Here is a 13339-nt window from a genome sequence, read left to right on the forward strand (position 1 = left end):
AAAATGTCATTAAAACACTACTCCAGTACATTCAACATAATTTCGCTCAAAGACTCTGAACGTTTTTGGATTTATTCATTAAAATCCTGTCGTCTTATCATCCTTATCATCTCAGATATGGACTACACAACCTTTAACCAAGAGTAGAACTAGGGCTGCTCAATTAATCGAATTTTGATCTAAATTACGATCTGGGCTTTCAACAATCATTAAAAATGACTGAGCCGATTATTAGCACCTCCCTCGTGCTTTACTCTCACGCTGCTCCGTGTAACAAATCGAGCGCACCTCTCTGCGTTTCGAACACGCGTCACAACAATTAAGAGGACCCGAGGGAAGCTCGGAAAGCTAAGCAGGAGTTATTTGGAGAGGGGAGTGACTGCCGTTGGTTGAAAAGAGGTAAAAAAAACTTCAGTGGTGTGGAAACATTATGGGTTCGCGGAGTCAGACGTGGATCAAGTAGACACAGTGTGTAAACTTTGCTACGGTGTCGTAGCTGCACCACAGAGCAACACTGCAAAGTTCACTAAACTTAGATGTTTACATTTCTCATTTATTTTTTATATTGCAAACATTTGCACTGTTATCAGTATTTGCACACTATTTTATATTATTTTTGACAATCTTTAAAGTCATTATTCAATACATTGTTATTGTTAAATAAATAGCGTCAAATAATCGAGATTATTGAACCGTAATGGCTGCACAGAAAGATTATGAAATGACATCAGCCAGTCAGCATTATCATCTCAGATATGAACATTTAATGAGGGCATTACCATGTTTGTGGTTGACTATGAAGTTAAATGAAATATGACTAAGTTAATAATAGATTGGATGTGCGCCTGAGAAGCCAAATGTATGCCAAAAAGCTTCTCATCCCCGTTACCGTGTCTGTTTATCACAGAGCATATTGGAGAAAATTGACATGATGAGGAATGACTGATTTGGAGCTATTATTACAGCAGGTGTCAAATTTTCATTGATTAGCATCTCCTGTAAACGGTTACACTGGAATAAGTACAAATCAGTAAATGCTGCTACCATGCTAAATGATTCCCTTCTAAATACGATTTATGTTGTAGTGCTCGTTCCCTCACATGGAAACTGTGCATACCAAGAGGGTAGAGCGTTACCCCTGATGCCTGTTTGTGCCGTTCATTTTCTGCCCAGCTCAGCTCTTCCTCTGCCTGAGGAGCTATTGACAAACATCCCAGATTATGTAACACGCCTCTGACAGCACCAGACTGGGCGCACTTTTTGACATATTTAGGTTGAGGCTTAAAATTTTCACCACAGAGTTCAGCTGAGGGGGAAAAAAAACATACATCTGAGCACGCTCTACTCCCAACGTCCAACTGAAGAAATATGAATGAGCTCAGGCAGGGCGCTTGTCTATAAATAGGGTGTTGTGAAGGCCTGTTTGGACTTGTGGGAACAGACAGGGCATTGTGCTGCCTGGCCTATCTGTATCAGGACTCTAACCATCAGGCTAAGGACTGAGCTGCCCTGATACAAACAAACACACATACTCTGGCCTAGATGCTTCTATATGCAGGCTGCTGTAATCTCACCCACCTACACATATAAAATCCATACACGCTGACCCAGATGCCGAGACTGTTACGTTCGTTTACACCTACACAGGATATAAAAAATACAAATCCATATTTCTACACATACTCATCTGCCCTAGACGCCAACATCGGCCAATAACAATTGATATTATAAACACAGTGCCACTCGCATTGTCCCAATTTAATCTCACTTGCCTGATGTTAAATTCCCAGAAGTTAAGCGTCGCTCTGTGTCGTTTTCGGTAAAAATACAACTAAGCTCATATTACTAATGCCTGTACTAGTGTGCACTACTGCCAAACAGCTATAGCAGGTGTCATATCGCAGTAACTGGCCCATCTGCAGTTGCACAGGCGATGTTAAAAACAGAACTGCTTTGATAGCCCCGTGTGATTTTAAAATTTAAGCAGACAATGAATCTCACAGTTTGTAGAAATTAATCTGAAATGGTGGTAGATGAAGATTTCGGCTTTCTGTAAAAACACATTTAAAAAGATTCAATAAAAAAAATCTCTGTTCTTTTTTATGTGCTTTTGGCTGTCATTATGCTGTTCAGGAAACTATGAAATGTTCTGCTGTTGGTCTTCCTTCTTCTTTAAGAGCTATAAACAGATAATTATCATAAAAATAAAAATAATCCCAGTACGCAGCCAAAAATACAGGTCTGAGTAAGGAAATCATTTCAGCTGCGCTCAGCGCACTTTGGTTACCATCCAAAATAAATAAATTGATTAATTAAAAAAATAAAATAACATTTTTAGCAGCCTGTGAGCAAAAATTTCAATATTTATTTTGTATTTTTGTCTTTCATGTAATGCTAGCTGGGTTTTAACACACAGATGAATCTGTCAACACAGAAGAATCAATGTTTCTGCTGGTGCCAAAAGGCAGAAGCTGCACTCAGCTGGGCCATACTCTGTATATAAAGGCTAGGAAGGGTTTTCTTCTTGTAACACATTAATTTCTCTCTTTTAAAAAAGTAGCTCTGTCTTGTTATTACAAACTGTATTTTCTTCACTATGTTCAACATAATCTCAAATCTCAATCTGAAAGTAATCATTGTTGCTAAATAATAATCCAATCTTTTCTGTAATTATACAACTGGTCTCTAAAGGTGTGATGTCGTATCTATTAAGTATTTTACTAAGTGATCAACATACAGTAGTTCCACTAAGACTTCTCTTCATGATATTTTTGATCACATGGATGCATCCCAAGCTAAAAACACAACAATTTTTGACATTAAATTCTACTTTATTACTTTATGTAATTTGATTACATTACTTACATTACATTTTTCATGTAAATTTCTTATATAAGTACAATGTAAAACATTACCTTTAATGGAATCTCATGAAATGAAATTTAGTTCATTTGTATTTTCCTTAATAATTTTCATGAATAATCCTTTGAATCTATTTGAAGCTACTTCGGTTGAATTTGACTCAAAATATTGCTTCATGTTTATGAGGTCATTAAGAATTATTTTGTGATTGAAGATTTTACATTAATTATACCATTTGGGGCAGCACAGTGGCACGGTGGTTAGCACTGTTGTCGCACGGCAAGAAGGTCTTGAGTTCAATTCCACCATCAGGTCTTTCTGTGTGGAGTTTGCATGTTCTCCCCGTGGGTTCCCTCCAGGTACTCCGGCTTCCTCCCACCGTCCAAAGACATGCAGCTTGTGGGGATAGGTTAATTGGATAATCCAAATTGCCCATAGGTGTGAATGTGCGAGTGAATGGTTGTCTGTCCTTATGTGTTGGCCCTGCGACAGACTGGCGACCTGTTTAGGGTGTACCCCGCCTCTCGCTCTATGACAGCTGGGATAGACTCCAGCGCCCCCCGCGACCCTGAAAAGGATAAGCGGTAGCGAATGGCAGTATGGCAGCGAATTCAGTATGTTATCCCCAGATTTTTTCCCATGCAGATGCTGCACCGTGTTGTTCATCAGATTGCCAATTTTCCCTTTAAAAACAACTCGAAACGCTTGAGAAACACATCACACATTGCTCAAAATACTGGTATTTGCCAGCTATCTGCTAACCCATGTGCCAGTCCTATATTTAGACTGCTTTTATAATTTACTCCTTATCTCCACTCGTGGATGAAATATCTACAATATATTCAACGACTAGCCAATACAATTGTTAGCATTTTCTTAAAAGCTGAGCAGCTTTTTCCTTCTTAGCAATTGTAGAACTTTTGACATTTGCAGTGTAAAGTGAGAACTGCCTTTGTGGCTTTTCTGTTATGGATATTGATTTCCTTCTCACTTATTTAAAAATGACCTACAATGTTTATGTTTTTGTTCGAGTGGCAAAGAGATTAAACGGGCTATAAGCCATCCAACTCTTTTTGGCAACTCTGCTATAAACAAAGAGTGATCCACAAACTCCACAGTAAAATAAAACTCTTAGACTTAACAGGCAGTTACACCCACAGATGTAAACATCAGCTCCATATCAGCATTGAAACATCATCAAACACAAGAACACAGTCCATTGCTGCAATGACACCTAAATTTTAAGCATTAGTAACACAGCTACACTCTTACAGAAAGACTGTATTCACCCAACAGCTGGCATGTACTTTAGTGGAGATCATTTCAGTGTTGTCAACGACTCAACATAAGGATAAAGGCTATTTCTGAGCAGTGGAGATGACAAGAGCATTTACTTTCCTGATATTCTGGGACATGAATGCACCTCTGAAGCAATACTCAGAGTCCAATTACAACTGTTTACTGCCCCACATTGCTGCACATACACACATTCATCTCCCTTCCAGCATTATCAGTGCTAGTTATTTGGAAACACGCATGAGTCCTCAGGGACAATTTAAGATGATGAAACATGTAGGGTATTTGGTGACGATTTCAGTGTCCCTCAGTTTAAATCATAACATGACTTCGAGTATCTTCAATACCTTTCTTTTTAAATCAAATTGATGAAAAACAAATCATTTTATATTTGTTTTAATGAAGTGGTGTCAAGTTTGAAAATAAGTTTCTGTCATTTTCAAGGGTGTGTCTGTATCCAATAAAAACATGCTCTGTGTGCTTTCACTGTAGTGTGAATAACTTTTTAAAAACTCCTTTGGCACGTTAGTAAGGAAGCTTTGATGGTAGACACGACTCCTGCCGTGTCTGGTTTAATAAAACAGAAAAGGTAAACAGGTGCAAGATGCTCCAGCATTTTCCCATTAGCATGTAAAATAGATCAGTTGGTTAAGAATATGAACTAAACTTTTTTTTCGCTAATACACCACCTTAATTTGTCTTTTCTTTTTTTTTACTGCTAGATTTTGGCAGTTAAACTGTCATATATATCTCACATACTAGTTAGTTTGGCTTATATTGTTATACATTGTTCTTTTAAAATATTTCTTGTACTTGTCCTTTTTGACTTTATACAGTATGATGCATTACTGTAGATTAAGCAGAATGCCAATTATTTGAGCTCAACATGTGCAGCAGTATTATTGATTCATTTAATAGTGATGGGAAACATTTTTTTAGCAGAGTAATTACTTTAATTTTTAATACTTTATATACAATTTGAGAATAATTCAAAGTTTTATGTGTAAGTATGTATTTTATAATGCTGTATTGATACTAATGATAAATGTAATAATATTTTACAATTCTTCGACTAGGAAGTACTGCAGAGAGAGATGCCCACGAACAGTACAGCAAGAGGCACAAAGATGAAATCGTGAAAAACAATCATAAAATAATGAAAGGCAGAACAAAATCATAAAATGGCATGCTGTCAACTGGTAGTTTGTATTGTTGACGTGTGTCAGATTTATTTTCCTTTTCTAAAAGGGGTGGTCACCGTTTGTGTTTGTCATTTTGTAAAAGTCACTGTGCAACAGGGCAGGGTAATGTGGCCAAAAATATTTATCACAATATATGTTTGAAAATTTGCAATAACAATTTAACTGATGATATAATTGACACAAGACAAAACACTTTACAACTCCACAACTTTATTAGTGCAAAAAACACATCAATGTATTTTCACTTGAAGAAGCAGCTGTTTTTATGTGCATTAAAGCTATATAAATATTTAACAGTGCAAATGCAAATTCCTTGCTGACAGTTTAACTAAAAAGGCATTTCTAGAGGAAATGGGCCGACATATCCTCAGCATAACCATGTACAATATCCACAAAAGTTAAAAAGAACTTATACACACACAATACGGTAATATTATGTTGAAGCACAGTACGTATCACTCCGCGAGGCTCCTGCCTACGATAGTCGTAATGCTCCGACAATCCATCAAGCAGTGCAGCTTCGTAGCTTCCCAAAGTCCTATTAAAACTAGTGCTGACAGCGTTAACTTCGTTAAAATGACGTTAACGCGGTTATGGCGGTAACACGGCAAATCTCCGTTAGCGAGTTAACAGAGATGTGGGGCTGGACGGCACTAATGCATTGACGCCGTGCAGGTTATTCGGCCCGCTTGCATGTTCTACCAAAAATTGTGTTTTGGTGTGTATCTGATGGACGAAAACCAAACCAGTTCCACACCACTGAAGTTGCAGCATTCTTACAAACCAATTCTGGTTCATCAATTTCATTCAACAATCTGCTTCCGCCCTTCTCATTCTCCATGCTTTTTCCGCCATGTGCGTATGAAAACAAAGGCACTGCGCATGCGCGTTTTACTCATGTTCTATAGCGATATTTCATTTTCTTATTGTTGAACTACATTATACCGGTATTACCTTGAACGGTATGATATGGCTCAGCCCTACTGCACAACACTGCTAAAATTTCAAAATACACAAAATTCAGAAAAAACTCACCCTCAAAAACTACCAGCTCTATTTGTCCAACTGCTGATCCCTGTCTAATGCCTTCCATCTACAATAAACTTAAATAATAATAAACTAAAAACAGTAAACTAATAAAACATTGAGCATGTTTAAGCTGACTTCCCAGAAGGGCAAAAAGTCAAATTGTTATTGACAATCCATGTAAACCCCACAGAATCTATAATGACGTCAAGTTGTTCAGTAGCCAACAGGTTTGCTGGTGCAGGAACAATAGTCACCATGTGTAGTTTTTACAGTGGCGAGCATCTTGCAAGCTACAGAAGAGCAACACTGAGCAAAATAAAGTGTGTGCAACACAGACTGTCACTGTTCACCACAGTTTAATGATGTCAACAAGTTTATCTCCTTGGATTACTTGTGTGTCCAGAACACAAATACTCTTGTACCATCGGATCAAAGGGCAGCCGTTCCAGCTGAAGGGTTTATTTTTGGCCCTGACAGATGTGTTTGACACAGCTTCCAAAAAAAAAAAAAATACTAAATGTCCGCTGTGAAAAGTCAACAGCCCCGCTCATTCATAGTAACACCATCCTGCTGCTTAACTGAGCTGATCACGAGGCATTTAACATAGTCTGCGAGAAATGTTACCAAATATATATAGAATATAAAATGAGAATAGATGTTACTGGTGTCTCACAGTCACAGTGTCTGCAGCTCATCAGCTGTGGAACCTATATCAATATAAAAAGATGTACAGCGGAACAATTTGTTCTCATGTCCTCTATAAATAACCAGTGTTTTATAATGTTCTGACGCTGAACAGATTAGAGCACCAGAAACACTTTGAAGTCAATAAGCAAGTCTTCCAACACAGCACTCTGCTCTCAGACACACCAGCACGGATCTATAAGTCTATTCAACGTCAGACACATAAAGAAACATAATGAAATCATTTGAAGTAAGTAAGCTGCAGAATCAAAACAGCACTTCATTAGTGATGTTTTAGTGTTGATTTATTACCGGGTAGGTCAATGTTTAATGCTCCAGTCAGCTCACCACTCTCTCTCTCCCTATCTCTCTCTCTCTCTCTCTAAATATATATATATATATGTGTGTGTGTGTGTGTGTGTGTGTGTGTGTGTGTGTGTGTGTGTGTGTGTGTATGTATATTCACATGCAGCTTGGACCCACGCCTGTTTCATGAGCTTACAGTGTATGATTTGCAATTTAAATTTTAAGCCTAAACATGAATGACAAGTGCACAGCTGCTATCTTTAGTGCAGTAAAAATGCAGGAAATGCTTGTTTTATTCTTAGCACACTGAACTTCTAGAATATTATCAAAATACAAACACTGACTTGTTTTTTTAGCATGTTACAGATGTTTAGATATCACAATTGTTCTGTGTTTTGAACTCTCCTCCTTCAAATACAACTATTTCATGCTCAAAGCCCTGAAAGGACACGTCAGAATTTTGTTTTCTGCTGCTCTCACAAATGTGTCAGTTCTGACTGTAGGTGAATGGTCAATATGGGAAATGCAAACAGTATGAAATTCCATCAAAGTACAGTTTGGAGCTGCTGAGGCAGAGTGTTATCTGGGCACGCACACTGTTCAGCTTTCATCTGCTACACTTCTGATATATCATTTTGTGTCTGCCCTCCTCCACACCAGCACAACTGTTGTGCTGGTGTGGAGTGCTGTTGTTGTGGATGAGGCCACTCAGAGTGCTGACATGTGGCGTCATAACGCTTTTCATTAATAATGATAAAACTCTTCCACAAAATAATAAAAGACCCACAAAAAATAACAGATGAAATGCATTAAAGGGCTCGTTTTTAAAAAGACAAACACACATATACCACCCAACCCCCAAGAGGCATATACACACACACATATATATACACAAACACAAAGCATCAGCAGATAAGACCAAAACTCTGACATTTGGGTGAACTAACCGTTTAAAATACTCTAAAACAGAAAAAAGGAGGAAGTAACTTTTTTGCAACGCTGATTATCGTTATTGCCATCATTACCATCATTTCTCTTTTAGTTTTATTTGAATACACCGACACAAATTTGGACTTGGCTCCTGGTAACACCACACCCACCAGCAAAAGAGAAACAATACACTCCTGCCGTGTTTCTGGGCTATGTGCATCTCCGCGCACCCCGTACGTGCAGAGTCGGGGTGCGCTTGCGTAACTCAGCATGTCCACGTCTCAGAGCCTGAACAATTCTGGAACGAACGTTCACTTTTTCTTCCCCCAGAAGATGAGGCTGTCTGTGCGCGCGCGCGTTATCAGCAGGGGGCTCCACTTCACTCAAAGAGAAGCGAGGCCGCGAGTCTCCAAATGCGGTATGACTCACAGAATCTGCGCGCGAGCCTGTTTGGGCGCGTGCGTGCGTTCGTGTAGCTCGCGGCAGAGTAAAGACAGAAAAGAACTGTCTCTGGAGCAGTGTGTAGACAGAACAGTGTGTGTGTGTGTGTGTGTGTGTGTGTGTGTGTGTGTGTGTGTGTGTGTGTGTGTCCTTGGTTTGGGCACGACACACTAAAGCAAAAATTTCCACTCGCGCTCGAAGATATTCCGTAAAAGGAATGCGAAACGCACATTTTCACTCAATTTCTCAATTTTACTCCTTTTTTCCTGATGTTTTACTCGCGCAATAACACGGCCCGTGAACACACACACTCACAAGAGACACACCTCCATTTGACATTGACACATATTACACACCCTCTCCAAAGAACCACAACACCCTCCTCGCGCCCCTCTTATCAGCAGATTACTACTCCACCAAAGCCCAAGTCCCCCTGTTCACACAGACAAGCCCAAAGCTTTCCATCTAAGAAAAAAAAGTATGAGCCCCGAAATTCCCACTGCTGCTGCCCAGTAAGGACACCTAACTGGAAAACACCACAAAGAAAGAGCGTTGATGCTTCTCTCTACTGAAAGGCGTAGACAAAAATAATAAGGTGGGGGGCGGGGTGGGGGTATGTATATGAACATGTCAATAGTGGCCTTAATTCTGTGTACGGGAGATTTGAGCCGTGCCACTGAGCAGTCATGTCTGGTTCAGTCATGACCGACAGAGGAGGCTGGGAGAGGGAGGGGGCAACAAAGACCCGCTGGCTATGCCACATGTGCGTGTCAATAACGCGCACTGCACTCCCTCTGTCACGGGCTCACTCTCACCAAACTACAACTTAAGGCATACTGTTGGCGTTTATTAGCACTCGTCTTATTAAGTGAGCACATACCTGGCCCAGAGGCGTAACGTTTGTTGAGTTTTTGTTCGGTTGCCGTATTGTTGTTGAACGGTGCGGACTACATCCTTGCATCTCTGTGCATTTTTGGCACCGAGTCCACCAACACAAAACAATACCCTCTGAATCCCACCACCCTTTTTCTCTTCTTCTTTTTCTTCGTTTTTTTTTTTGATTGTTTTTGTTGTTGTTGTTGCACTGCTGTTTAATGAACACTGACTAACCACAAAGGCTACTCCCAGACTTTCTCCAGGACGACACAAAGAGATTTTTTTTAAATAATTAATTGCGGCAATAACTCATTTATTAATATAGAAGAAAATAATGCATATAAATAAACTCACCGTTTATTCAGCAAGTGGGGAATACAAAAAAAATCTTCGAGAAAAATTGTGGGACTTGTAGAAAATATATTTGTGTCTGTACGACAAGTCTCGTTCTCCGTTATTTTCTCCTCGCTCTCTTCCCAGCCTGTCCCTCCAAGCTTCCCGCTAATCTCCTGTTACTTCACTTTTCCTCCACCTCCTTTATTTTTCCGCTGCGCCTTCCTTCTCTGTGTGTCCACCGGCGTTGGGTTTTTTTTCTCCTTTTCTCCAGCAGGAGGAACATTCAGCACACGGGGAGAGAAAAAATACTCAGCGGTCACTCAAAAGGCAAGATGGAGCCATTGAGGTTTTAGGGGTGTTTTTAAAGTCATCTGCCGGTAAGTCAACAGCGGGTCTCGGTGAAGTGGGTTGTTTTCATTCAGACAAAGGGTAATGTATAGAAAGATGGTGACAGCTACGGTGTGGATGTGATAAAACCTGACGAGACGCCGAGAGAAAAAACAGCGGGCTTCTATTTTCTGGCTCACCCCTCTGCTTTGACGCCACAGTGGTACGGCCCACCCTCACCGGGCTTGTGGAATGGAGCCGAGCATTCCCGCCTGGGCTCGAGCCAGCAGGTAAATAAACACACCTGCCCACGCAGAGAAAAGAAAGATAAACTTAACGAAGACCAATAATGAGCCCCACTCCCCAACCAAAGACGGTCTGGTGGCATTTAGGGATGGGGTCAGGGAAGGAGGTTCTGGTCACTCTGTGTATTTGTGCCCCGGAGTATGCCACCCTCAAAGACTGGGCCATTTAAAAACATCCACGAAGCAGGGCTTTGACTTTTCACGAGTTTCCTTTGGTCAAAACAAAACTAACCACCAAAAACAGCTCAGTAATAACAAATTACTTACAGTAATTTTAAAAATGCAGATTTTACATGTAAGTGCCAGTGCATGGATGAGAAATTACCAGTGTAAGATCTTTAAATCACCCACTTTGCACAAATTATTGACAGTAATTTTTGTGAATTCTGTACTGATTCATAATAATAACAATAATAAAATTTATTAATAATTTAAAAAATTCAAGTAGAAAAATTAGATACCTTGCTCCATTTATTTGCCAACAACATCCCAGTAGTGATAGTAAGAGAGTGAAGCGTAGAGTAAAAACAACTCTGTGACAGGCCCCTGGGCACATTTTCTTTTTCTTTTTTTATTCTGCATGTCTAAATAATCCAATAATATCAAGCATAATTCCGTCTTTTTATCAGCTCCATGAACAACAACCACAGTGAGAGGTTGGCAAATGTACAAATTTATATAGGTGTATGAATTCATGTGAACATCTTCAGACATATTACCACAAACCCAAAACAGATTTAATTGTCATGCTGAAGTAACGAAGAAAGCTGTAATGTCTAAAAGCACAGAACAAATGAGACAAGCTTATTAACCACAGATCCTCACAAACAAACCACTTATTTCTACAAATCCTCATTCAACAATCATCTCCAGTGGACCAGGTACATATATCACGCGCACACTGTTCGGTATGAATGCATATTTTCAACAAACACAAACTACGGGCATATCAGAACTTCATCTTGCACTCAGCAAAGTCATTGACAGCACTGCTCAAATCCAAACTCCTGGCAATATACTCACAATACTCTCTTCTCTTCATCCATTTTTAAGCACTTGAGACTTTTAAACACATGCCACTGTGCCCATGAACTAATCTATAAAACACTTTGTGAAAAACTAATTGATGCTTGCTCGATTTTCCAGGTAAAAAAATAAATCCTAGAAAGCTGATTCTGTTTCTGTGGATGTTGCGTTGTCAGTGTGAGAAACATCTCCATCAGTTAGCCGAGACTGGACAAGTGATGAAACATTTCTCCCACTGGAAACGCGACGTCCAGATGAACAGAATCAGTTTCAATTGTGTTTTGGTCATCATCCACAAATGAGAGAGAGCATGGTCAGGAAGTACAACTTGCTTCTGCACCATCAAAGATTTTCAGAAAAGGTGCCGATTATGATCCGTGGAATTCAGTTCTTGAGGAAATTGTATAACGTATGCTTTATAAATAAAAAGTTAGGCTCTGGTTTCACAAGGTAGAATTATGACGTAAACATATTAGTGGAACTCATACCGTCGGCCCACTTTACCATAACACATTTAATATTTGTTTAATGTGGAAGAGCCCTCCTGACATTGAGGTAGTCCGGGCCTCTCCTCCTACCTTCTATCCTGTTGGATCTCATGTCTTTGATAATCGACATCTAGCCTATATACGTCCAACAAATTGCAACTGAGGTGTGGATAGGTTGAAAAGGTTAGCATAGGTTATCAAAGCAGTTAGCAGTCCCACTTTGGCAAAAGCTTAAATAAATTTTGCATGACTGCACTGAACGTTAACTTTGTACTTAGACCCTGTTTGTTAACTTAAAGGCAGATTAACTGATTTGGTTATGTAGCTATGTGATGCAGTCTTTATATCCTTTCGGCAAACTAAAGTTGTATAGCGGTGTCTTGTTGATATGTAAATGTTTCTGTATATATACACATCTTTTAATGGCATTTAGCTACAATTTAGTCCAGTTGCATAGTTCTATGTTCTGCGCTAGAACTCATAGTGGGCTCTTTCACTCACGGAAGGAAAAATAAATATGACACATGCAGTTCCAGCTAAAACTGTACTGTAAGCTACCCCCAACTACTGAGAACCAGAGCGTCGCTCATCGGCTCTGTGGTTGTGTAAGTCAGGTTAGAGTTTCCCCAAGTGGGACACATATAAAGACTTATATTGCCACTCAATTACATTATTTCCTCATGTGTTTCCTCACAGCGACAGTCAAAGTGAATGACTGCCAGATATTTGTTCCACCAGAACACACTGACGCCCATTTAAATAAGTTACAGTGTCGCTGTGAATTCAGTCCAAGTCGGCAAATACAATACGAATGCCCTCATACTTCACTGTGTAAAGAAAATCTGACTCATTCTATCATATGTTCAAACTCTCCGTTACAGAAGACAGATAGGCTCACTCTAGTGAGCTGACACAGATGGAAAGAACTCAAGACACGCACTGTCGCAACTGCTACAATTGCCTCACTTATATATCCGTGGCCACTGCTTATCTTGACCCACCAGCTGTGCAGACAGGCTGGATTAAAGGGCTTTCAGGTGACATAACACACCCTGTGGTGGACTCACTAGAGGCCCAATGACGTCTGATAATATTTGTTGCTGCAAACATAACACGAATCAATGTCCTCAGTTTTGGATAAAATGATTTTCTCTGCATACAAACAGTAAACTAAGAGTCTATGCAGCGTAAATCGTTATTGTCTGCGTGTGTGTCTTTTTTGTGCCCCTTC

The 13339-nt window shown here is 39.7% G+C and overlaps 1 protein-coding gene across 1 annotated transcript in view; it reads right to left on the minus strand.

The window, feature by feature from the left end:
• Positions 1–10290, minus strand: part of ndrg2 (NDRG family member 2) — a 50647-nt gene extending 40357 nt beyond the window's left edge. Inside the window, exon 1 of the mRNA XM_085255458.1 lies at positions 9981–10290. The gene's annotated coding sequence lies outside the window, so the exon portion shown is untranslated. The remainder of the gene's footprint in view (positions 1–9980) is intronic.
• Between the last annotated feature and the right edge of the window lie 3049 nt (positions 10291–13339).

Source organism: Mchenga conophoros, linkage group LG3 (assembly GCF_057382185.1).
Source record: "Mchenga conophoros isolate Kocher_MC1m ecotype Shallow Benthic linkage group LG3, M_conophoros_male_GT1.1, whole genome shotgun sequence".
In the NCBI taxonomy this organism is placed as follows: Eukaryota; Metazoa; Chordata; class Actinopteri; order Cichliformes; family Cichlidae; genus Mchenga; species Mchenga conophoros.